Source organism: Pyrgilauda ruficollis, unplaced genomic scaffold, assembly GCF_017590135.1.
Source record: "Pyrgilauda ruficollis isolate IOZ18807 unplaced genomic scaffold, ASM1759013v1 scaffold72, whole genome shotgun sequence".
Lineage (NCBI taxonomy): Eukaryota > Metazoa > Chordata > Aves > Passeriformes > Passeridae > Pyrgilauda > Pyrgilauda ruficollis.
The window spans coordinates 3,968,481-3,975,309 of record NW_024529044.1 but is presented as its reverse complement, the minus strand read 5'-3'; positions in this window follow the sequence as shown (position 1 = coordinate 3,975,309).

Genomic DNA, 6,829 nt, shown 5'->3' with positions numbered 1-6,829 from the left:
TATGCCAAATCTAAATGTGCTAGAATAAAAACACTTGCTTATTGAGTCAGGCTTTTAACTAGGGTTCATTTAAATGCAAACAACAAAGCAGCAATCCATTAGCATCAAGGAAGATTCGTTTTACTCCAGTAAAGGCTTTGTCACGGGTGTGTCACAGCTCTGGATCATCACAAAGGTAGGTCACCTGTCCAGCAGATGCTGTAAGAAATCAGTTGCTTTGAAAGGAGTTCAAGTCCCGCTGTGTATCTGATTGGCAGTGACATCATTTGTGCACTTTGATTTCATGCACTGTGCCTTTTCCAGATGAGGGCAGTCACTTGGCAAACCCATTAGAGTGATTCATTCTAAATATTAATAAGATATTTTACAGATGCTGGATCAGTCAGAAGAAAACAGCCCAGTGTTTGTATTTCATCCTCTGCAGCTGCAGGCTCTGATTGCATAGGTAGCCTGACAGCCACTGACTTATTTTGCTCACCATCAGTTTAAGTTAATTTTCACAGAAACAGATCTCTGTTAAAAATCAGTAATTCAGCATGCTGCTTCAGCATGAACAGTTTTGGCTTTCTATAACAATCTACCTTCTCCAAGCCAGAGAAAGAAACCTAGAAGTTTCTTTCAAAGCCACAGCAAAAGAAGAATGTCTGTGTACTGAATCAAGATGGAAATCTTGGAGCACGTCTTTATTGTCATGTTGTGTCTATTACCCTGTAAATATTCTTGTGTATGGCAGCACAATTTTTATGTGTCACTTCTGAACTCTGAGATATATTAATAATTTTCCAGAAGGGATTCAGGAATCGAGTAGCAATTTATCTGGCCCACAAACTGATGCAGAAACAGTAAGAACTTCAATAGAACAGAGTTTGCCCTCACAAAGTTTCTCTGAACCTGCTTTTAGCATTTGCTGTATGATAGATTTGATAGTTAAGGAGTAGTTACAGGTCTTGTGGAGGAACAATGAACCATTTGGTCATTGCTTGGAGAGGATTTTTTTCCTTTGTGGTGGGTGTTTGAGGTAGGAGAGAACTGTGTTGGCAGGAGAAGGGGTGTGTTAGCATGAACAGCCTAATGCAGCAGTTTTCAACCAGTCACTTCAAACATTACCAAGGAAAGCAAAGCATCCTTACATATTTCATATATTGGCCATTACTCTTCATTGTGTTTAGGTAATTCAGTGGCAAGCATTAGCATAATTGATTTTTGAATTAACTATAGCAATGGTCTAAACCAGTTGGGAATACTGCTAAGCCATGTCCCACCCATAGGGGACTTCAGAACTTCCAGCATTGGTCTGAAATGCTCCTAAAGTGGTAATCTTCAGGACATGCCTTTTTTATTCCCTCCTCCTAACCTACTTGAGGCTGGAAAATAAGGCACTATAAGGGCACAGCACTGTGTCTCAGGAGACCAAAAACATATAGATTCCAGCTAATGTGTCAGCTCTGCTGTTCAGTATTTTCATCTCATTATTGCACAATTCTGGATGCAAACAACACTTGTGCTAAGGAAGGTTTAGGATGTAGGACTTCCAAATTTCACTTGGATGTCATGTAGGCAAACACAAGTACAGATTCACAAGCGACTTGAAAAAACAAGGCCAGAGTGACTGTACAGCAGAGAGGCAAACATCACACTTTTACTGAAGCTGGTTCAAATCCAAGAGCCATTTCTCTTCTCCCCTAGTTTATCCTCCAGTTTCAACACCAACATGTATAGGTAGATACTGTTCTGAATAGGGCTGTGTCAGTTTTTAAATGCTGTGAATCCTCTAAGAGACAGCTGGAATAATTCCATCTGCAAGCTGTAGTGCCTAGACTTGACAATGCCCCCTGTCATTTTTGAAGGCAGCTATAAAGATATGAAGTTCATCTATAAAGGCATAAAGGTGCTAGAATCAGCCTGGTTAAGCTGCTTTCCTATTGCTTCTCTGGTCCTGAAGTGTCCTTTTTAGGGCTATTTCTCTACGAGCTGGTTGCAGAGTGTCTTTGAACCAGACTCTGCTCATCAGCATTAGCCCCACTTGGCCGGTGGATGGTCACAGCAATAATGATGCTGCACCTACATTCTCCTGTATAAATAGTTTTGTTCTGTTCTTTATCTCCCATTATCAGCCAGCTTGGACTCATCTCCCTCAATCTGTTTGGAGACAACACAAGTGACAACTGACAGTAATATCAGTATGGTATACCATGTTCTAATTTTATTATTCTCTCCCATTTCTGTTTGCTGAATACAGCAATATCTGGGAATAAAATTCCTGTAGTCAGCTCTACTAAAACTGCAGATGGAACATATGTATTCAGATGTTGGATAGGACAAAATAAACAAAATTATAGAAACTTAATTTAAAGCAGTAAAAGATGACTTTCAACTGTTTATATGTTGTGTTATGGGTGAGTTAGGCTAAAAAAAATAGACTGGCTGGTGCATCCTCAGTCTGTTACAGCTGCTAGATGATTTTCTAGATGATTCATTCATTTTTTAACAAATTGAGGGAAGGAAAGGAGGAAAAAAAAGTCTTTGGGAATCTGGGGCTTAGTTCTATTAATGTGATTAATGTCGTTTTCTTGTTAGAGCCAGAGAGGAATGTCTGTGTCACTTGACAGCCCTCTTTTGGGGCAGAAGTTGAAAATACCTTGTCTGCTGCTACTACACTGGGTCTGCTTTTCAGTTTTCCTGGAGCTTTAAACATTTTATTGCTTTCAAGAGGTTGCCAGATGCAATTGTATGTTATAATCTGAGGGAAATGTAAGCCTGCCCAATTACTTGGAGCTGGTCAGAGAAAAGTGGGCAGGCGCTGTCCTTTCCCTGAGGCAGCAGAGAGGTTTCTGGAACGTACCGAGAGGTTTGGCTCCAGGGCATCTGGAGGACTGTGGCATGTGGAAGAGGAGCAAATCTTGTCCATTCACCTCGGCTTTACATTTTATTCTTCTTGCCAGCCTTCGCAGGGGGATGCCTTGGGCTGGTGACAGACGTGCAGTGGAGTGACCGGCCACTCGGTGGAGTAAGGAGACCTCGGAATGCCAGGGGAACACTGGCATTGGCATCTGCAGCCCTGGTGCTGTCCCTGGGAACACCAGGGAATATTCGTTTGACCCTATGGATTCCCGGTGGAATCGGCTTTATGGGAACCTCGACAGAGGATTGTTTATTTTAGCCCTAACTTCGGGAGAACGGGTAGTTTGGTCTTTGTGTAGTATGTGTGCTGTAAGAAACAAATAAGGCATTAATGTGTTTGAATTGAGTGCAGTTGCTCTCTAGCTGGGCTCATCTCACAGAGTTTTGCTCATGCCTAATTCATAATCTGGTAAGAATGCTGTCGAAATCAAGCAAGAGAATTCATACTGTGTAAAATTAATCCAGTAAAACTTTTACAAGGTGAGGTCCTATAGCATTAAGAAAATTTCAAAGGAAGATCCTTGCTTGTAGAAACATTTCTCCAAAATTTTTAAGTTTTGTTCTTGCTGTTTAACTTTTTATAATAGAAAAATAGATTAGAGGAAAGGCAGTAAAAAAAAAATCAAGCATCTTGCTTCTGTTTCAAACTTAATTAAGCTAGTCTGAGAAAAAGCCATTACTTCTTAAGTAATATTTTTAAGTTCTCAGGGGCAAGGGTGTTAATAAGCTGATTATTTCTGCCTGTTACCTGTTGTTTGTGACATTGAAAGAGAATGTCCAGTTGAGAAAGTACATCTATTATCTGTGGTTAACCAGAGCAGTCAATGGGAAACAGGATTTGATTCAAAATACAGTAAAACTATGAGAAGCCAAATATTCAAGGAGGGCTATATTGTGTGTACTGTAAAGAGAAATTGTACTGTGAAGCTCTTCTTAGGGGCTGGGTCTCTGGATGTGACTGGAACACAACCAGAATTGTAGATAGGGCCATCAGCCCTGGGGAGTGCCCTCCTTAGACAGTGTTTCTGACACCAGATTACAATTTGCTCTCTGAGTGGAACTGACATTGATGGAAAAGCAGCTGATTGTACAGAAATCCTGCAAATGACAGCCATGGTGTGTGGTATGCAATGAAATATTTCCTCTTGAACTATTTATTCTTAGCATGCAAATATGGTAGCACTACCACTAGTCCTATTTCAAATTCTAGAAGGAAACTAGAGTGGCAGTATGTAAAATACTTATTTCACATAGTTCATGAGTCAAATGGAGAAGTTGCCAATTATCTCTGATTAAACAGGTAGTTAGATATACCAGCAAGGAAAAATAGCCCACTGGTGCATGTCCTACTTCAAAGTGGAGAAGCAGGGATGAGCAAGGAGCAATGCCAGCTACACACCTGGAAATAAAAAACATCCTCCTGGATTCAGCCCTAAAAACTTCACCTTGGCAGAGCAGCTGCCCAGCAAGTGGGTGGCAAGTTTTTGGTTCATTGTTCTGATTTTAGTCCCCATAAGACACCCCCAGCTTTAAGATCACAGACCCTTACTGACAGCATCTCTCATCCCAATTCTCCCGTGTTCAGTGCTATCAAATCATCTCCCAGCTGTCAGGTATTTGCTCCACATATTCAGCTGTCTGTAATGACAGCTTCTACAACCTTTCCACCTCTCTTATCAGCTTCATTCCAGTGCTTGCTGGCACTCAGGCTGTCTGTGGCAGTTTTTGGACTTCAGCACTAATTCCTCAAGCCACAGTGTCTAAACCCAAATCTTCTTCTGCATCCACCCCTTCCAAATTAGTGCAAGATTGACACAGATTTTAATGATGACAGTTTTTGATCTAAATCCATGTTGCCCCTTACTTGCATATCTAGACCAAGTTCCTTCATCTTCCAGCAGAAGATAAAGGAGAGTCAGTGGAAATTAACCGGATTTCATTAAACTGAGCACAGCCCCTCTGAGGTGTGAGAACTCTTCCTCTGGTCATGACAAACAGGAATATTATTTTTTAAATTTTTTTCCTACCACCATATTTATTGTGACTCCACTTCCCAGTGTGGGCCTGCACAGCTGCCCACCTGCACACAGAGAGGGGAGTCAGAGCAAGGAGTCACTGAGATAACCTCAGCAAGCGAGGTGGGACAGTGACACAGATGTGCTCTGAGCCTTTGAAGAGGTTGAACTGACTTCAGAGCAGTTAGACTAACAGGACCTGATTCCACACAGGTGTCTTCCCACAACTCCAAGGGCTACCACCTCACATATTTCTGAATAGGTGTCCCCAAGGGGTGTGCTGAGCTCAGTCCCCATATAAACTGAAGAGTTCAAGGGTCTCAAGATAAAAGCTAAACATCCCCACAACTCAAGAATCCTGCTCTAACTAGAAAGCTTCAGAGAAGATTGCTGATCAAATATTCTGCTTCCCTTTTTCCTTTCACATCTCCTCATACCTCTTCAGAAATTCGTTGCTCCCCAAGGTTCATATCTGATCTCTGCACTTTGATTTTTTTTTTTTCTTCCAGACTGGAAAGACCGTTTAGTACATCACTGGGGGAAAGGAGAACTCTTCTGTGATTTTTTTTTGGTAAAAAATAAAGGAAGATCAAAGTGGCAGAGGCTCTGGAAAGAGGTTCCTTATCTCTCTGAGGTGGATATGTGGGGAATTGTATTGCTGTCAGTGTGTTGTTGATTGACAACTGATTTGCAGGCTACAGGGCTGTCAAGCCAGCCTCTTTCCAAACCCTGAATTTGCACATAAAAGTGATGAGACTTGTGCTCAAAGAAATAAAACTTCCTGAGAACACACTGGTTTCCACAAAAGAGATAAATTTGAGCAGATTGCTCTAATCATGGAATTTTCAGGGTTGTTAAGGGCCATATGGACCTCTCCTACTGCAAGAAGCAAATGAATGGATACTGTCTCGATTCAAAACCTGCTGCACTTACATGGTCATTTTAGTTGGACAGCTTTATCAATCACCTACAGGACGTCACTCAGTGATTGATGTCACCTGCACGTAGCATCCACGGCAGGAAAGGAGTGCTGGCAGAGGCAGTGAGTACCTGAGCCTGACTCAGCCGGAGCTCCTTCCTCCCCAAGAGCTGGAGTCATCATGCCTGGTCTGAGTGCAGAACCCAGAACCATCCCGTCTCCCCTCTGTCAGCTCACAGCTGTGGGCTTCAAAGGCAGTCCAAAACACTCTTGAAAGAAAGAAAAGGGGCAGAGCAGAGAGATCACATTAAAACCCAGCCATGGAGCACGGCAGTTGCGGGCGGATTTAACGAGGAATCCTGCAAAGGCAGGGACCCCCTTTCGCGACCCGCTCTGTGAGATTAAAGCGGGGCCGGGCAGAGCCAGTGCCCAGCCAGGCGGGGATCCTTCCCATGGCTCTGCCTGAGCGCACCGCAGCGCGGGGGCTGCGCTTGTCCTGCTTTGCCTCAATTGCCCCTTAACTCTCTACACTCGGCTTTTCCCCTCTACCCTGGAACTATTCAGACCAGGTTTCTTCTAAGAAAAAATATTGCAGCGTGACTGGTGTTTTATTGGGGTATCGGACTGAGGTATAGAGCAGTGAAGGGGCTGCAAACGGGTCCGGGGGATGCCCGGCCAGCAGCGTCCCGGGCTGCTGCCCTCCTGTCCACCCTGCCCCGCTACCCGGGCGGCTTCCCTGCCACCGCCGCTGTCCCCCCGGTCCCGCTGTCCCCAGTCCCCCCGTCCCTGGTCCCCCTGTCCCCGCTCTCCATGTCCCCGGTCCCGCTGTCCCGACTTCCCCTGTCCCCAGTCCCGCTGTCTCCCCGGTCTCTGTGTCCCCGCTCCCGCTGTCCCTCCGGTCTCTGTCCTCCCCGGTCTCTGTCCCCCCGGTCTCTGTGTCCCCGTCCCGCCCGGCCCCGCCGGGGCCTCCCTGCTGCCCGCGGCGCCCCCTGGC